Consider the following 21,059-nt stretch of genomic DNA (forward strand, 5'->3'; position numbering starts at 1 on the left):
CAAAGTTCAAGTGAAATAAAATCCGCCAGCTCCGGTGTACGAAGGATTTAAGAGCGTAGCAGTTCTAAAATTTCCGCAAGAAAAACTATCAATTACGAGCTATTAATTTATGAAAAGTGGACTGAGTTGTTACCATCCCGGTTCTTACCTGATAGTTTCCAAATGGCCACGCAATCAGCAAGGCCAAATACAATGGCCTCATCTCTCTTCTTCCCTTCCTATTATGGCATTTCTGTTGGTTTTACAGAAAACCTTCTGTAAGGTGCTTCGCAAGTATATTCCAGACGAAACTGAGCTTCCCGAAAAAGAATGTTCGTCTCTTGATTGATTTTGGTTTGTTTTATATGTTTAACTGATGATTTGTAAGTGACAAAAATAAAATTTTAAAAGTATTTTAGCCCATTTTGGGAATTGGAAATCTTTAAGTAACAAAAGAACCAGCAATTTGGAAATTTCTAGCGAAGTCCGATCGAAAAGTTAACTAGGGAGCCAGTGTTTAAACTTCCAAGTTTCTTCAATTTGAATTTGTGAGATTTTTTTCATTGTATTTGCTCTCCTTTAAAATTAGGAGAAGTGAACTTATGCCTTTTTTTGCCAAACGCTACGGAATTTTTGTACAGCTCACAATTTGAGATGCGGTAAGTCAGTCGGCTACCCAAAATAATCAGTAGACAATTTTTCTAGAAAACGTCTAACAACTCCTCTTCCGTTTTTCAGAGTGCTCACGCTTCGGAACCATGCTTGATCACTGTTGCCCCTATAGCTTCCAGTATTCTATTCTTGATTGCTTTTCAACAAAAAAAAAGTTGTTTTTTTTTATCTTACATACTGTCGTACGAAGACTACGAGCAAGTGATTTTTCAAGCCTCTTGCCTCCCTTAGAACTAAATTTGGTTCACAATTCCAATGTTTATATTTTTTACCATAGCCACTGGTAGGAATCAGCTTATAAGTTCAGCTTACAAGTCTATTTATCATCATCATGTGGTCTTTTTTTCATTGTTTTTGCTCTCCTATAAGATTAGGAGAGGTGAACTTATGCCATTTTTGTCAAATGCTATGAGTTTTGTGTACAGCTTACTATTCGAGATACAGTAAGTCAGTCGGCTACCCAAAATAATCAGTAGACAATTTTTGTAGAAAACATCTAACAACTCCACTTCTGTTTATCAGATTGCCCACGCCTCGGAACCATGCTCGATCACTGTCACCCCTGTAGCTTCCAATATTCTAATCTTGGTTCAGATTTTTCTTCCTATTGTTTCAAACTTTTCGTCAGTATAGAAAAAAAACCGGTTATAACATGGTTACTCTACTTTTAACATCTACACTGCTCCCACCATCTACCGGCTGCACCGTCACCACCTACCGTAGTCGGGTCGCTCCTTACTACAGTTCGTTACCACGAACTGTTTGATATTATTTAGGCAAGTGAAACTGTACACTTGATCGATCCCTCGCTACCAAAAATAAACCATTCGCCTTCACATATTCCTTATTTAAGCGACATAATCTTCTTGGCATTCTTGCACCCTGAATTCACAAAATCTCAATCTCCTTAATTTTGTGAATATTTTCATCTAGGATGTTTAAATTATCAGCATAATCAAAGTCTAGGAAAGTTTTACTTCCCTATTTGGTTAGGACTACATAGATCCAATCAGGACTACATATAGTATACAATTTTCGGCATTATGGTGATTTTGTTTCAAACAAATCGTGGTAATGAACTGTAGGTAGGGAGTGACCCCGCTCAATAGTAACCGCAACTCCAAAAAACGAAATTTTAATACCAATTGATACATCAAAAGAATTGGATTTTTATATTGAAGTCCAATGTACATCATGTTTAGTCTTACCCAGCAAAAGTTATAAGCCTGAGAATACTTGCTTTATTTTCAAAAAAAGGGGGAAACACTCCATAAATAGTAAAATCTAAATGAAAACCAAACTATCAGATTCCGCGTATTAGAGAACCCTACTGTAGAGGTTTGAAGCTCATATCTGCAAAATTGTAGAATTTTGTATTTCTTGCCAAACGAAAGACCACGGATGTGGTTATTTTTTTTTCGTCTCAGGGGTGGTCATATTGACCGAGTGATCTTAGAATATCACGAGAGGAATCATTCGAACGGATATTAAAATTCTTGGGTCCTTTTTTCATTAACCCAAAAAATTGATAGCAATTAGGCCTCCTCCCACGCTCATTTTTTCCATAGTCACTCGATCAAAATATTGAGATAGCCATTTTGTTCAGCATTGTCGAAAAATCTAATAGATATATTTTTAAGGATGACTTTATCCCCCACAGCACCAGGAAGAAAGGTTGCCAATTGTGAACTTTGCCCATTGTCAAACAGTTCGTGGTAACGAACTGTAGTAAGGAGCGACCCGGCTCAATAGTAAACGGAACTCTAAAAAAACAAAATTTTGGTACTAATAGATACATCAAAAGAGTTGTATTTTTACGTTGATTTTAAATATATAAGTTTCGTCATATTTAGTCTTACTCATCAAAAGTTACGAGCATGAGAAAATTTGCCTTATTTTTGAAAAATAGGAGGAAACACCCCCTAAAATTCATGATATATTAACGAAAACCACACCATCCTATTCAGCGTAACAAAAAACCCAGCTCTTATCTACAAAAATGTGGAACTTCGTATATTTTGCAAGGAAGATTGATCACTGGTGCGTTTTTTTTATTTTTTGTCTTTTTTTTGTCTTTTTTTTCGAGGGGTCATCGTATCGACCAAGTGGTCCTAGAATTTCGCGAGAGGGCTCATTCAAACAGAAATTAAAAGTTCTAGTTCCCTTTTCAAGTGACCAAAAAAATTGGAAGACTCTGACGCTCATTTTTTCCCAAAGTAAATGGTTCAAAGTTCTGAGATAGCCATTTTATTCAGCATAGTCAAAAAACATAATAACTATGTCTTTGGTGATTCTTATTCCCCCACAGTCCCCGGGGGAGGGGCTGCAAGTTATAAACTTTGACTAGTGTTTGGATACAGTAATGGTTATTTGGAAGTGTAGAGACGTTTTCAGGGGGATTTTTTTGGCTTGGGCTGGGCGGGAGGTTGAGGGGAGGGGGCTACGTGGGACCATTTTTCCTTAGAGGAATTTGTCATGGGGGAAAATAGAGTCCACGAAAAGGGCGTAGAATTTTCTAGGATTAAAAATAAAAAAGTTTTTTCAACTGAAAGTAAGGAGGAGCATTAAAACTTAAAACGAACAGAGATTATTTCGCATACGAGCGGTTCATCTCCTTCTAAATACCTTGCTCTTTACGCTAAAGTACTTTTAGTAATTTCAACTATTTATTCTAAAGTCTTTGAGATTCAGGGGTCATTCTTAAAGAATTGGGACACAATTTGAGCTTCAGTGTAAAGAGCGAGGTATTAACGAGGGGGTGAACCCCCTTATATACATAATAAAAATATACGAATATAGAAGTCCGTTACGTTAGTTAATTCATATGTTAATTGTATTTTTTAATAATAAAAACGTTCGTTAAAAATTAAAAGTTCTTGTTCGCTTTTTAAGTAACCGAAAAATTAAGAGGGCAACTAGGCCTCCTACCCCACCTTTTTTTTCGAAATCATCTGATCAAAACTAAAGGAAAGCCATTTAGTCAAAAAATTAATATGCAAATTTTGTTTTAATTATTCATGTTTGGAGAGCTAGAACTAAACATGCATTAATTCAAAAATGTTTTTTACTGTTCTATAAAGTAGAATTGAGAGAAATTGTCAAACTTTAGTGTAAAGTGTGGGGCGTTGAGGAGAGAACAGCACCTTTCATATATGGAGTAATTTCTTTCCGTTTTCAGTTTTAATGTCGCTCCTTACTTTCAGTTAAATAAATTATTTTTTTAAAATTTAATTTACATATAGCATTGGTTATTGGGAAGTATACAGACTTTTTCAGGGGGATTTTTTATGATGGGGTTAAGAAGATTTTAATGTATGGGGAAGAAAGCTCCTGGCGTTTTGTGGGGAACATGGTCTGATGATGTGCCAATGGTATGTTTGGGAATGATAAGGGTAGGGGCGAGTTTACTTGTCTTTCGGGTCCAACTCCAAGTGTTGTAGATTATGCGCTAATTAATATGCAATTTGTACCTGAATCAATTAATATGTGAGTATTAGATTGATTTGGATCTAATCAAAGAGCTATTAAGCTTGAGGTGAAGGTTGGGCAGTTTCAGGACCGTGGTCCACGAGTAAGAAATTTCTACAATGCGGAGTACAGAAAAAAAGGTTTAGAAAAACGAATTAGAAATGATTTAACAGATATATATTGAAGCATTTAAAAGGGAGCTCTTGGAGTCCCATGTAAAAAATAAGTTGAAAGCGTTAGAAAACAATGAAAAAGATGTACATGGTGTAATTATGCGGTTAAATGAAATAATGGGCAGTTGTGCGGAATCGTGTGGACTGACAAAAAATATTAAGAAAGAATGAACAGTATTCTGATATGGATTGCAAGTTAATGAAAGGCGAAGTGAGATATTTATTGAATCACTTGAATGAATGTGAAAGCAAGGAAGATCAAAGTTTGAGATTGGCTAAATATAAAGATAAAAAAGAGAACATAAAAGTTTAATAAAAAGGAAAAAAAAGAGTATAAGAATATGAAGAAATTGGACATTGCCGATGATTTTAGAAAGAAAGATTTTAAGAAGTTTTGGGGCTATATAAGGAATGATAGTGGAAAGGGATAGATATGGTTATTTATCCTATGAGGGAACATGATTATGATTTAGTGGGTGATATGAACGGCCAAGACATTAAGTCGGTATTTAAGAATTTAAAAGGTGGTACTGCTGCGGTTGTTGATGTTATACCAATAAAGTTATTTTAGAATTTTCTTTCCATTTTAATGCCCATAATTGTTCTACTTTGTAATAAGGTGGTAACGTTAGGGCAATGGCCGAGTGTTTGTAAGACATGATTGTTTATACCAGTTTTCAAGAGAGGAACCCGAAGTCTCATGAGAAGTATCGTTTAATTGCGCTTGTCCCTGTTTTAAGTAAGGTATTAAATAAAAAAATAATTTTTTTTAAGTGAAAGTAAGGAGCGACATTAAAACTTAAAACGAACGGAAATTACTCCGTATATGAAAGGGTCTTTTCCTTCTCAACGCCCCGCTCTTTACGCTAAAGTTTAACTCTTTCTCTTAACTCTACATTTTAAAACAGTAAAAAACTTTAGCGTAAAGAGCGGGGCGTTGAGAAGGAAAAGCCCCTTTCATATACGGAGTAATTTCTGTTCGTTTTTATGTTTTAATGTCGCTCCTTACTTTCATTTAAAAAAACTTGCTTTTTTATTTAATTTCTGAACGTCTTTGAATCAATGCATGTTTTGATTTTGGCTCTCCGCAGAGGAATAATTCAAACGAAATTTGTATATTTATTTGTTTTTGCTAAATGGCTTTCTCATAATTTTGATTGAATGATTTTGAGAAAAAAAAGAGCAGGGGAGGAAGCCTAGTTGCCCTCCGATTTTAGGTTAATTAAAAAGGCAACTAGAACTTTTAATTTTTTACGAATCTTTTTATAAGTAAAAGATATGCGTAACTTATAAATTAGATTACGTAAATAACTTTTGCATTCTCATGTTTTTATTACATAATAGCTGTTGGGGTGGCGCTTCACGCCACCCCAACACCTAGTTGGTGGGAGCGATTCACCCCACCCCCCAAGCCCCCCCCCCCGCGCGTAAGTCGTTACGCGTCATATTAGTTACGCGCCATTGTAGTTGTTTCCCTGTGTCCCACCTGTGGATAGAGATAGATATATGTATATATATATATATATATATATATATATATATATATATATATATATATATATATATATATATATATATATATATATATATATATATATACATATATATATATATATATATATGTATATATATATATATATACATATATATATATATATATATATATATATATATATATATATATATATATATATATATATATATATATGTATATATATATATATACATATATATATATATATATATATATATATATATATATATATATATATATATATATATATATATATATATATATATATATATATATATATATATATATATATATATATATATATATATATATATATATATATGTATGTGTTTTTAACTACGTAAAACTTGCGAATATACAACATTCTTCGCTGTCCCATTGTCTGTGCATATAAATAGATTGTCAGGCTTACTGACTCTTGAACATGCAACATATAATTTTCCATGGGAAAAACAATCTGTATTCAGATCTATACCTCATTATTCTAATGATCGCCCTTGAGCTTTGTTGATGGTGATTGCTAATCGAACATTCCCTGTGTCCCCGTCGTCATTTATATATCCCCCTGTGCCCCCGGCGTCCCCGTTGTAGTTGTGTCCCTGTGTCGCGGTCGTCATTTATATTCTCTGTGTCCCGGTCGTGATTTATGTCCCGGTGTCCCAGTCTGTAATTTCTCTTTGAGTGTCGCGGTCGTCATTTATATTCCCTGTGTCCCGGTGTCTCGGTCGCCATTTGTGTCCCGGTGTCCCGGTCTGTAATTTCATCAGTTGACAAACATAACGTCAGTCGACAAACAACTTCATGACGACATACACCTCAATCCTTATAATGACGTCAGTCGACAGACAGACAAACAAACAACTTATTTTTATTTATATAGAAGATTTTATATATATAGATAGATGGATATGAGGGGGTTCGCCCCCTCGTCAGTACCTCGCTCTTTACATTAAAGCTTAAATTTTGTCCCAATTCATTAAGAATGACCCCTGAATCACAAAAGCCGCAGAATAAATAGTTGAAATTACTAAAAAACTTTAGCGTAAAGAGCGAGGTATTAGGAGGAGGTGAGCCCCTCATATGGGTAATAATTTCTGTTCGTTTTAAGTTTTAATGCTGCTGCTTACGTCCAGCTGAAAAAGAAACTTTTTCATATTTATTTTTTCATTGTTTTTTTTTTTTTTAGTAATGCTAGTAAATCCTGCGCTCCCTTCATGGAAATTTTCTTCCCCCATGACAAATTCCTCGATGGAAATTTCCCCCAGCATATCCCCCTCTTCTCAACCCCTACCTCCAACCAAAAAAATCCTCCTAAAAACACCTGTACACTTCCCAATAACCATTACTACATGTAAGCACTGGTCAAAGTTTTGAACTTGTAACCCCTCCCACGGGGACTGTGGGGGAGTAAGTTGTCCCCAAAGACATAGTTATAAGGTTTTTTGACTACGCTGAATAAAATGGCTATCTCATAATTTTGATCCGTTGACTTTGGGAAAATACTTAGCGTGGGAGGGGGCCTAGGTGCCCTCCAATTTTTTGGTCACTTAAAAAGGGCACTAGAACTTTTCATTTTCGTTAGAATGAGCCCTCTCGCAACATTCTAGGACAAATGGGTCGATACGATCATCCCTGGGGAAAAAAAACAAACAAACAAACAAATAAACACGCATCCGTGATCTGCCTTCTGGCAAAAAATATAAAATTCCACATTTTTATAGATAGGAGCTTGAGACTTCTACAGTAGGGTTCTCTGATACGCTGAATCTGATGGTGTGATCTGATGCTATGACTTTTAGGGGGTGTTTCCCCCTATTTTCTAAAATAATGCAAATTTTCTCAGGCTCGTAACTTTTGATGCGTAAGACAAAACTTGATGAAACTTATATATTTAAAATCAGCATTAAAACGCAATTCTTTTGACGTAGCTATTGGTACCAAAATTCCATTTTTTAGAGTTTTGGTTACTATTGAGCCGGGTCGCTCCTTACTACAGTTCGTTACCACGAACTGTTTGATTGGAGAAAATATTAGATACCAGGCTTTCAAATTGGTTAAATAAAAATAATATAATACATGAGGAACAAGGAGGTTTCAGGACTGAGTATGTGACGACAGATAGTGTGTTTATATCAAAGGCATTAATAAATAAATATGGAAAGGGAAAAACTTGTGTTTATTTGCGATTTATGGACCTTCGTAAGGCTTTCGACAGTGTTGACAGAGTTATTGAAAGATGCCATACTAAGAATTGGCCTTCCGCATTTATTTGTTAGTTTGATAGTGGATATATATACTTGCGCAAGTGGAATCGTACAAATTGGTAACAGGTTTTCCAAGCTCTTTGATAATAATCTGGGAGTAGAACAGGGCAGTATCCTTTCTCCTAGGTTGTTTAAGGCCTTGCGCATGTCCAGACATTACACTCCCTAGTCAATTTTTTTTCATATGTGGCAAATCAGTCAAACACAAGATTATCAGTTTTCATTGCCGCTTCCACCAAACAAATCTAAGATCATTAAACTCAAGGGGTTTCTCACTTAAAATTACGATTATTGCATTGTTATTCTTCGTAATTTGGCAAGGAAATAGGAATATTTATTTGCAAAAGAATTATTATTCGAGGAGAAAATTAGAGAAATTATTATTCGAGAATTTTTTTGGGGAGGAGGGGGTTTGTGTTCGACTCTTAAAAAAAATACCAGGAAAACACGGGAAAATTAAACATTTCGCTCGGAAAATTAAGCATTTTACAAAGTTCAGGTGGGTGAATCCCTCCCCTGCGTGTGTGCCTGTGGTCTGGTCATCATTATTTGCTAGGATGCGGTATAAACTTGTGGAAATTGCAAATGAAAAGTACATGTTTTCGGGTTTTTACTTCATGCAGACCTATTTACAAAAATAGAATTTAAATAATTGCTTGTAGCGAAGTAACCAATTTACTTAATTTTATCAAACAGTTCGTGGTAATGAACTGCAGTAAGGAGCGACCCAGCTCAATAGTAACCAAAACTCTAAAAAACCAGGTATCAAAAGAGTTTTGATACCAATAGCTACATCAACAGAATCGCATTTTAATACTGATTTTAAATATATCAGTTTGTCCCATCCAAAATTACGAGCCTGAGAAAATTTGCCTTATTTTAGAAAATAGGAGGAAACACCCCCTAAAAGTTATAAAACTAAAATTACACCATCCGATTCAGCGTATCCGAGGACCCTACCGTGGAAGTTTTAAGCTCCTATCTACAAAAATGTGGAATTTTTTTCCAGGGATGATCTTATCGAACCATTTGTCCTAGAATATTTTGAGCGGGCTCATTCTAACGGAAATGAAAAGTTAAAGTGCGCTTTTTAAGTGATTCAAAAAATTGGAGGGCGCCTAGGCCATCTCCCACGCTAATCATTTTCCCAAATTTCTGATCAAATTAGTTGGTTTAACTAGTTGGTTACACAATCTGTCTAAATTAAAGCATGGATTATATCCAAAAGAAATGATAAACTTGTTTTGTTGTTAACTCCTTGAACTCTGAATCAAAACTGATATAATAAAACTGAAATATGAAGAGGGTCGCCCCCCCATTAACACATCGCTCTTTTTGCTAAAGTTCGAATTTTGTTCCAATTCTTTAAGAATGACCCCTGAATCACAAAGAGTTTAATTAGAATAAATATCCCCTTTGAAAGTACTAAAAAAAACTTTAGTGTAAAGAGCGAGAAATTTACGAGGGGCCGAACCCCCTTATTCACGTAATAATTTCTGATCAAAATTCTGAGATAGCCATTTTATTAAGCATAGTCGAAAAACCTTATAACTATGTCTTTGGGGACGACTTACTCCCTCAGAGTCCCCGTGGAAGGGGCTACAAGTTACAAACTTTGACCAGTGCTTACATGTAGTAATAGTTATTGGGAAGTATACAAATGTTTTCAGGGAAATTTTTTGGTAGGGGAGAGGGGTTGAAAAGAGGGGGTTATGTTGGGGGAACTTTCCATGGAGAATTTGTCATGGGGGAAGAAAATTTCCATGAATGGAGTGCAAGATTTTCTAGCATTATTTAAAAATAAAACAATAAAAAAATAAATATGAAAAAGTTTTTTCAACTGAAAGTAAGGAGCAGCATTAAAATTTAAAATCAACATAATACAGAAGCTTGTTACGTAAGCTAACTCGTAAGTTACGTATATCTTTGCTAAAAACATTCGTAAAAAATTAAAAGTTCTAGTTGCCTTTTTAAGTAACCAAAACATTGGAGGGTAACTAGACTTCCTCCCCTACTCCTTTTTTCGCAAAGTGATTCAATAAAAACTATGAGAAAGCCATTTAGCCAAAAAAAAAAAAAATGCAAATTTCATTTTAATTTTCATCTGTGGAGAGCCAAAATCAAAACATGCATTAATTCAAAAATATTCAGAAATTAAATAAAAATAAACAAGTTTTTTAACTGACAGTAAGGAGCAACATTAAAACTAAAAATGAACAGAAATTACTTCGTACATGGAAGGGGCTGCTCCCTCTTCAACGCCCCACTCTTCACGCTAAAGTTTGACTCTTTCTCTCAACTCTACTTTTTAAAACAGTAAAAAACTTTAGCGTAAAGAGCGGGGCGTTGAGGAGGGAGCAGCCCCTTTCATATACGAAGTAATTTCTGTTCGTTTAAATTTTAATGTCGCTCCTTACTTTCAGTTGAAAAAACTAGGTTTTTTATTTAATTTATCCACACGGGTCCATAAAAAAATTCTAAAGGTTGAGTGCTGCTTGTGTATTTGTATATCTGAATTTGTAGTCGGATAAGACTGTAATGACACACGACAACTACCTCACCTAGCATAGTTGGATTCATATAAACGGTTCCCGTATCTCCATACTTCTTGGCAACCTTCCGTTGACAATTTCTGGTAATAGTGCCTCAAAATAAAATTTTTGTAGATTTTGCAGCATTTTGTTAGACCAGAATTCTCGGTCACGACCAATCTTTTCATAAGATAATTCCTCTTCCCCTAAAAATATTACTAAGTATACATAATCAATGTCACAACAATCCAATTGCGTTTGAATTTGGTAATAGTAGTCATTTGTTCTTTTCAGCTTTATTTCACTGATAACTTCCTTTTCAAGACAGGTATTTTTTAAGCGCTATCCACTCTTCCAATGTAAGCCCTTTCGCTGTCAAAAGGCACTACCTCTAAAAGACCCTTCTCACCCAATGGAAAAATTGCCATCCCGTCTGGACTGGCCCCTAGAAACCCATATTCCTTGTGAATGAAAAGTCCATCAGAGTTCACAATGCAACCCGTTTTCTTTGCAAAAGCTGCAATAGCAACAGACCCATACATATGGCCATGCTTCATTGCCTTTGTCTGGTGGCTTCTGGAATATAGCAGCTGCCAAACTAATGAGCCTACAGTCTTCACCCGCCAATTTCCAAACAGTACCAGCTACGGAAGTGGTAATTCTGTTTTTTCTGTATTCTACCCAGTTATTATCAATAGAATTTCCCTGAAGCCTAGTGGCTTTTTTGATACTGGGGATTTCCGTTGCAGTACATTGGAGGATTTCCGTTGCAGTATCTGTTTTTGCAATTTCGAGCGCACTGCAATCAAGATCCGGAGCGCTTGCGTTCGAGCCGCCGTTTTTGTCTGCTCCAGTTGGCACCCTGATTTCTTTGAAGGGAGTTTTGTGGAAGCATTATTGAAAAGGCGCTTTGTAGCAGCCGTTTTTTTACGTCGAGCAGTAGTGATGGCCCTCTGATGTGCAAGCTTTTTCAACTGCCTACTTGGTGTAGATCCTACAGTTCTTCAAAATATTTTAAGGCGAGCTGATTGACCTTTCGTAAATCAGATTCCTACTGCTTTAACACGGGTGGTTTATCGCGCACATTGGCTAACCACGATGTTTTTGCCACCTATAAGCCTGGCAACTATACTCATAAAATATTCTGCCAGGTTGTTCGTGTTATTTCCTATCAGTAAGCGAGCCCTTCTGGTCAGCGCATCAAAGGCTGAATACATGGCTGAGAAAGACGTTGCTAGGGGTGTCTTCAAAATTGACCTGTAGAACTTTCTCAGACAACGAACAGCGTGTAGAACAAAATCTATGGTCGCCAGGGAAAAAATGTAGAGGAATTGCCTTTAGTGCACTGATGAGATCCTTTACGCTTTTCTTCTCTGTGGTGGCACATACAATTGCATTTCTGGCAAAATCACACATTTTCTTTATTATGCGGCACTAAGAAATTTTCTGAACTCAGCATTTTCATGCTGCTTCTTATATAGTCTGTTTTTCAAGCATATGAACGCATGATTAGCACACTCAATTTTTTCTACATTTCTGCCATTTGGTACTCTTGCTATAATTTAAGAATGGGTACTCGAATCGCCGTCGGCAACAAATCGAGCATATCTTAGATTGTGCATGGGTGTTGCTACTAAGAATGCGTCAACTAATTTATCCGACTCCAAACCTGTACTAGGCCCCTGCCAGTTCATAAAACATGTATGGTCAGAAACAGATCTATTTATCTGATGCCGGTATTTGACGCAAGTACTGCAATATTTGTTTCTGATCCCTAGATTTAAAAGTTTCTTCGAATAGAAACCTATGGCCACTCCAAAGCCTCAGAGTGCACGATACTTATTCCCATAAATTCGTGTACATCAGATTTCATCAACTATAACACATGTCTCCACCGCTCCATTTGGGTGAATTTTCTCATCTGCTTCCAGTGCAATCCTTCGCTCGGTTTTCACATTTTCGATAAGATAGTCATAGAGAACTTTTTCCAATTCTATGCAAATTTCTTTCTCAAGTTTCGTAAGGAATTTTTGAGACGGGGAATTTATTCCAATCGTAAAGAAAAGTTCTTGAGCCTGGGCGTAAGTCATTGCACCATTTATTGCACCAACCACTACCTCTTTGTTACTGTTCCAGTTTCTGTTTTGTGTTTCTTTCAGATAATATTCACACTATGAAAATCAGTCCTTTTCCGTTTTTTGATTACAGTTTCCATTTAGTCTGTTTTTTTAAACCTTCGAGGAGCAGAGGGATTTTTTGTGTGAATTGTGGCTTCCTCATGACATGATTCGCATTTGAAGATGAGTCTTGAGCACAATCCAGCTCTATATTCTTTAGAAAACATCATATTCGAAACCAAATTGATGTCTTGACACCTGTAAATAAAAAGCTAATTGGTTGTGAGGAAGTAAAATAGTAAAGTGGCGATTTTATTGTTTTGGTAGAAAGGAAAGTGCTATAGCTTCAAAAAGGATAGGTAGCATGTAGAGTAGGGGGCGATGTAGGATAATTAAAATATGAAATAAAATATAAAATACGGCTAGAAATGGGTGAGAAGTGGAAATTATACGATCTAACCAAAAGTTTGTTGTATTTCATTGTCAGATTAAACCACAGAATTTTAGTTATGTATGTAAACGAGCCAAAAACTGTCCTGAAACTACCAATCAGAAAAGCCGAGTATTTCAAAACTTTACAAAATCCTTTGGGGCATGACGAGAAATACCCTATAAATCGACCCATGTCGATTTACCAAATTCCAAGAAAAATTAAGTCTCACTTGACTCCCTAAAACCAAATTCAAAGTAAAAATCCGTGCCCCAAAATCAGTTGCATCTCAACTATCATTTTGATTTTATTTGAGTAATCCACAAAGTTCTTATTAGCATGATTAAAAATACCAATATGCTTTTATGAGTTAGGAGGATCAAATTAGCTCATTAGTTTCGCAGATCTTTTAAAGCCTTTGCAGACATTCTTTCAGAGCCTTTATCCGTACTTTTTAATGATTAAATAAAGAAACAAGTTTTTTTAAATGAAAGTAAGGAGTAACATTAAAACTTAGAACGACCAGAAATTATCCCGTATATGAAACAGGATGTTTCCTCCTCTACGCCCCGCTCTTTACGCTATAGTTTGACTCTTTCTCTCAACTATACTTTTTAATACTGTAAAAACTTTAGCGTAAAGAGAGGGGCGTTGAGGAGCCCCTTTCATATATGGGGTAATTTCTGTTTGTTTTAAGTTTTAATGTTGCTCCTTAATTTCATTGAAAAAAATTTGTTTTTTATTTAATTTATGAATGTTTTTTAGTCAATCCATGTTTTGATTTTAGGTCTCCGCAGATGTATAATTAAAACGAAGTTTGCATATCTATTTTTTTTAGCTAAATGGCTTTCTCATAGTTTTGATCGAACGATTTTGAGTATAAAGGAGCGGGGGAGGAGGACCAGTTGCTCTCCAATTTTTTTGTTACTTGAAAATGCAACTAGAGCTTTTAGTTTCTTATGAAGGTTTTCATTAGTAAAGATATACGTAACTTAAAAATTAGTTTGACTAACGAACTTATATATTCGTATGTTTTTATTATGTATATGACGGGGTTCACCCACTTAATGCCTCGCTCTTTACACTATAGCTTAAATTTTGTCCTAACTCCTTAAGAATGACCCTTGAATCACAAAAGCCGTAGAATAAATAGTTAAAATTACTAAAAAATACTTTAGAGTAAAGAGTGAGGGATTAGGAGGACATGAACCCCTTATATGTGTAATATTTTCTGTTTGTTTGAAGTTTTAACGCTGCTCCTTACTCTCAGTTGAAAAAACTTTTTCATATTTATTTTTTCATTGTTTTTTTTTTAAATAATGCTAGAAAATCCTCTCCCCCCCTTCATGGAGGTTTTGCTCCCCCATGACAAATTCCTCCAAGGAAAGTTTCCCCTAAATAACCCCCTCTTCTCAACCCCTCCTCCCAACCAAACAATCCCCATCAAAACGTCTGTACACTTCCAAATAACCATTACTATATTCAAACACTGGTCAAAGTTTGTAACTTGCAGCATATCCCACGGGGACTGTGGGGGAGTAAGTCGTCCCCAAAGACATAGTTATAAGGTTTTTCAACTCTCCTGAATAAAATGGCTATCTCAGGATTTTGATCGGACGACTTTGGGAAAAAATGAGCCTGGGAGGAGGCCTAGGTGCCCTCCATTGTTTTTGGTCACTTAGAAAGGGCACTAGAACTTTTTATTTCCATTCGAATGAGCCCTCTTGCAAAATTCTAGGACCATTGGGTCGATACGATCACCCCTGGAAAAAAAAAACAAAAAAACATGCATCTGGGATTTGTGTTCTGGCAAAATATTCAAAATTCTACATTTTAGTTAGATAGGAGCTTGAAACTTGTACAGCAAGGTTCTCCAATACGCTGAATACGATGGTGTGACTTTTGTTAAGATTCTATGACTTTTAGAGTGGGTTTCCTCCTATTTTCTAAAATAAGGTAAGTTTTCTCAGGCTCATAACTTTTGATGGGTAAAACTAAACTTGATGAAACTTATATATTTAAAATCAGCATAAATTGCGATTCTTGGGAGTATCAAAACTCTTTTTTTTAGAATTTTGGTTTCTATTGAGCAGGGTCGCTCCTTACGAACTGTATTTTCATACAGTTCGTTACCACGAACTGTTTGAAATTAACTCTACTGGTAAGTTCCCTTTATGCTGAAAATAAAATGAAAAAAATAAGTTTTTTAACTGAAAGTAAGGAGCGACATTAACGAACAGAAATTACTTCTTATATCGAAGGGACTTTTCCATCCTCTACGCCTTGCTCTTTACGCTAAAGTTTGACTCTTTTTCTCAACTTTACTTTTTAAAACAGTAAACAAATTTAGCGTAAGGAGCGGGGTGTTGAGGAGGGAAAAACCTTTTTAATATACAGAGTAATTTCTGTTCGTTTTAAGTTTTGTCGCTCCTTACTTTCAGTTAGAAAACTTTTTTTTTTCATTTTATTTCTGAACGTTTTTGAATTAATACATTTTTTGGGGGGGCTCTTCTTTATTATTTCGCAAATTTACTTTATTTCGCAAAACGAATAATTAAACAAATTTGTATATTAATATTTTTTGGTTAAATGGCTTTCTCTTAGTTTTGATCAGAAGATTTAGAGAAAAGAACGGGTGGGGGAGGACGCCAAGTTGCCCTTCAATCATTTGGTTACTGAAAAAGACAACTAGAAATTTTAATTTTTTAAGAACGTTTTTATGGCACTTGGTATCTACCAGATACCAACATTTCGTTTCCCCCATTTGACCATCTGGGGGGATTGGGGGACGGTTAAATCAGAAGAACTAGAAAAGACGAGATATTTTTAACTTACGAATGGGTGATCGGATCTTTATGAAATTCTATATTTAGAAGGATATCCTGTTTCAGAGCTCTTATTCTAAATCCTGACTGGATCTGGCGACTTTGGGGGGGGGGGGGGCGAACTAAAATCTTGGAAAACGAATGACCTCGTATAATTATATTTAGAATGACCTCGTAACTCAGATCTCTTATTTTAAATCCTGACTAGATCTAGCTGCATTGAGGGGAGAGGTGGGGGGACCGGAAATCTTGGAAAACGCTGGAGAGATCAGGATGAAACTTGGAGGGAAGAACAAGCACAAGTCCAAGATACGTGACTGACATAACCAGACCGGATCCACTCTCTTTGGTGGAGTTGGGGGAGGGGAGTAATTCGGAAAAATTAGAAAAAATGCGGTATTTGTAACTTACGAATGGGTGATCAGATCTTAATGATATTTGATATTTAAAAGGATCTTGTACTTTAAAGCACTCATTGTAAATCCAAACCAGATCCGGTGAATTGGGAGAATTGGAGGGGGAAACCGGAATTCTTGGAAAACGTGAAAATTGAGGTATCTTACGAACGGGTGATCAGATCTTAATGAAACTTGATATATAGAAGAATCTTATATCTCAGATGCTCTATTTTCAATTTGAATCGGATCCGAGGACATAGAAGGTTCGAGGGGGAAGACAGAAGTCTTGGGAACCGGAAATCTTGGAAAACGCTTAGAGTGGAGAGATCGAGATGAAACTTAATGGCAAGAATAAACACAAGTTATAGTTCCGTGATTGACTTAATTGTAACAAATCCATTCTCTTTGGGGGAGCTGCGGGGTGTTAATTTGGAAAAAGTAGAAAAATTGAGGTATTTTTAACTTAAGAACAGAGGACCGGATTTTAATGAAATTTGATATTGAGAAGGGACTCGTGTCTCAGAACTCTTATTTTAAATCCTGACCAGATTTGTTGACATTGGGGTGAGTTGGAGGGGGAAACCAAAAATCTTGGGAAACGCTTAGAGTTGAGAAATTGGGATGAAATTTGGTGGGCAGAATAAGCAAATGTCGTAGATATGTAATTGACGTAACCGTACTGGACATCTTGGACATTTTGGAATCAATATCAGATGAAGCTATTGCTAGTGATATGAGATTCAATCCTTTAAATTCAACAGTTTTAACAATTATTTTCCTTAAAACTTCTCCTTCTTCCTCCTGTCCAATCCCCCCTAAAATGTCTGCTAAAACTAGTAAATTACTGAGTGTTACTATCTGAAGCGACTTAAAATGGGATTGATGCGTTAATGATGTCTTAAAACATACAAATCCTGCATTTTCCCTCCAAAAACTCCTTAATTAATTTAAATACCCTAAATTGCATCGTTTGAGGATTTCTCTCTCTTTTGTAAGTCCTACCCTCGAATACGCTTGTCCTGTTTGGCATCCTGGCATCTCCAATGAATTGTGGGACAGAATAGAGGCAGTTCAAAAAATGTGTGTAAGAATTATTTTCAAACAGGGTAAAGGGCCTTACATTTCCCTTCTTCGGAGAGCCAAACTAGTCACCCTTAAGGAAATGAGAGCACAAATTTCCTTGCGTTTTGCCAACAATACTGTGCATAACCCTTGCACTACTTCTCTTTTCCCTATTGAACATTTACTCTCCCACCAGGATTTTTTTTAGGGGGGGGGCATAATAGGTTGCTCCGATAAACTTGTGGACAAAGAAATACCTGCAATGTAAAGGGAACCACAACAATTTCTAGGTCGTAGGTAGTTAGTGGAAATGTACTTTAATTTAATATAAAATCTGATGAGTTCTATTGAAATTAAAGTAAATAGACATATTGATTCAAAAAAAAGTCGGTTTATAAGAACCACCTCGCTATAAAAACAATTAAAAGGTTGTTCACCCTCTACAAAAAAATAATATATTTAATCTTTTCTGCATAATTTGTAGCATTTGCACTTCTGACGACTATAGCGAGTTAGTTAAACTTTATATTGTCAAAAAGAAAATTAGTCTTAAACCATATTTTGGTATCATACATTCTTTGCAACTAATTGTTGATTAAACATTAAATAATAGTTCGTTTGATGGTGTAGCAGGAAAAGGAAATAGAAAGATAATGCTTTCTTAATGTTGCTGTTAGCAGCGGATCAAGTCAGAATCTTAAATCTCCCCTCCTTGTTATTACGAATGAAGATTTTCGTCTCCCAGTTGGCATTTGTGGTAATACGGACAGATTCCCTTGATAAACCTAAATTTAATTTAATACTTTTTGGGGATATGTGTCATTAATAAAACCTAACAGAGACTGCAGAAAGTAACTGAAACCTTGTTTCGAACTTGTTTCGAACTTGTTTGCAAAAAAAAAAACAGCCTTAATAATTAAAAACTTATTAAAAACTCGACTACTAAAAACCAAATAAAATAAAAAATTCGTCCCAAACCGAACCAGAGCAGGCGGTCTCAACCACAAATATACGATTATGTCAGGGGGAGGGCGCCCACTGTATCCGCCACTGCCCCACGTTCTATTTCAACAAATATCTCCCTTCTTGTCCCAGTAAGAGTTTCCACTAAATGATATAGAATAATGTTCATCTTTCACATAGTTGAAATTATAAATTAGTAACCCTCCCCTCTTCTCACTCCGCTTTTAACTTGTAGTTTCAATGCTTATTTTGTAATTGCAAACTTTACAATTCTTGCTAGGTAGACTAAATTGTCATTTTGTTTAAATTTGTTTTCCCTGTTTTAATTTACGACTTTTTATCGTTTGACTTTTTTACTGATTTATTTATGAATTTAAACTGGTTTGATATTTATTACTGATTGGCATTCACCATTTTTTAAAATTTTTTTATTGACACTAGAGTGTGAATTCGGCCCTTTTGGGCTTGTGAGAGCCACTTTGTAGAAATAAATCTTGTCTTGTCTAAATCGTAGTTTGAAAATAATATGATAGATAAACCGTGAAAAATGACAAGAGAAAAGCCAGAACCTGAAGGACGAAAGATGACATCTGAGTACAAAGATGAGATTACTAAAGAAATAGCGAAAAATAGCGAAACAACTGCCGATTATTCTATATGAGCTTTAAATTTTTGGTAAAACCAACAATAGTAAAATTAAACCAACCTAAGCAGATACCGCCGGAGCGTTCTGTTGTTTTGGGATTACAATATCTTTAAAAGTTATCGAACATTCTTTGTCTATAGCAGAAAAGACAATTATCAAGCATTACTACGGTACAAGTTGTATTAATTGTAAACCAGAATAATTCCCCATCCTAATAATTTTTGATAGCAGTAAATCAATGACCTGAAATGAAAGACAAAGATAAAACTTACATGTGGCGAATCACGAGCTTTTCATAATTCTCAAAAAGGTAAGGTAGATCCACAATCCAGCAAGCGCCTCTGAGTAGGTCTGATCCCATATTTCTTCCAGAAGTGATAATTTTCATCGCAAAAGGGGAATTTGTTCCAATTTTTTTCGGAACTTGATTCTTCGTGAACCGAAGTAACCATTAAGCCTTCTAACAAATATTTTGGTAAACGTGGTCTATCTCTAGCACGGTAATTTAATTTCAACTTTTCACGATGGGCCCGCACATTAGGCAAATTGAGCCCTCGCTTATTTCTTTTTTTCCCATGTTTCTGTCCTTAATAACAATAACTCCTGAACAATTAGAGTTGTTAGTTCCTTGGTGTAATTTATACATTCTCACACGGTCCGATTACAGCTGAATCCAATCTTTTGAGTGGAATTTTTGACTTCGGAACACAAATATGTAAAGAGTTTGAAGGGACTGCAGCCAGCAAGTATATATTATATAAATAAGTTTCTGATTGTTGAATAGAAAAATTTTTGCTCTATTTTTTGATACCCTCAACAACAATGTCAAGCATAGCAATATAGAATGCAAACCCGAAACAGGTTTTATAATAGTTTTGGAATTGTAAAAAAAATAATTGTCGGCTTTAAGATTTGATTAAATCAAAATATTCACAAGATTTGTTTATTTCCGCCAAAATCACTAGTTCAGAAACGTCAGGCAAACTCCAAATGTTTAACATGGTAGGTATAGAAAGATTCCTTGAGAGTCTGTCCTGCATTAATATTTTTATAAATGATGCTGTTAACTTTTTAGAGAATAGATGGGCTCCGAAAGTTAATCTAGGGAATAAAAAACTATCTCTTTTATTATTTGCAGATGATATTACTTTGGTGGCTAATAAACCGCAAAATCTAAAGACGCTTTTGAATGTCATAGAAGAATATTTGCAGATAAAAAAAAAGTTAAGGCTGAATACTGGAGAGAGTGAAGTTTTAATTTTTTTTTAAATGGAGTGTTGGTGGCGAACAAAAGTATAGATTTAAATTTAACTAGATCCATTTTGCATGGGCAACGTGAAGTGTTGCAGCAACATTTGTTGGGCTTTGCTGAGTAAAGTGTTGCAATAGCAACACTTTGGTTTTGTTTCCTCACTTGGATTAAACGTTGAAGTTCTTAATCTGTAAAGATTTTAAAATAAATAGTAGGTACGCCAACTCGCAAAAGTTGCAAACCCCTCATTGCAACTACAAAAAGTTGTAAGCCCCTCATTGCTGAAGATGATTGTAGCCTAACAGCCGATTATTACTTTCGAGTCCCCTACATGTCTTACCGCTGGAACCAAATTGGTCTTACCATCAAATACACCGGAAATAAATAATAATAAATACACCAACTAGCAAAAGTTGCAGACCCTTCATTATCGAAAATTATTATGAGCCAACAGCCGACTGTTACTTAAAACTCCCCTATATGTCTCACAATTGATATTGGCCTATTTTTTGGTTTCAGTGTTCACCTTACTACTGAAGTTGTCAACCCCTTTTAAACTTTCAAACTGATATATCTCATGAAGGAATTTTTCTACCAAAAAATGGATGACATATACATTGATCCCATCATCAAGAGCTATCGACTGCCGTCGAAATCTATCTGTCTTAGTTCAAAAGTTGACTTTTTTGCCGTAGGCCAAGTCTCTAACGTCATCACTTAGGAAGGAGCAAAGTATACACTAATT

The sequence above is a fragment of the Artemia franciscana genome, chromosome 5 (assembly GCF_032884065.1).
Source record: "Artemia franciscana chromosome 5, ASM3288406v1, whole genome shotgun sequence".
NCBI lineage: Eukaryota > Metazoa > Arthropoda > Branchiopoda > Anostraca > Artemiidae > Artemia > Artemia franciscana.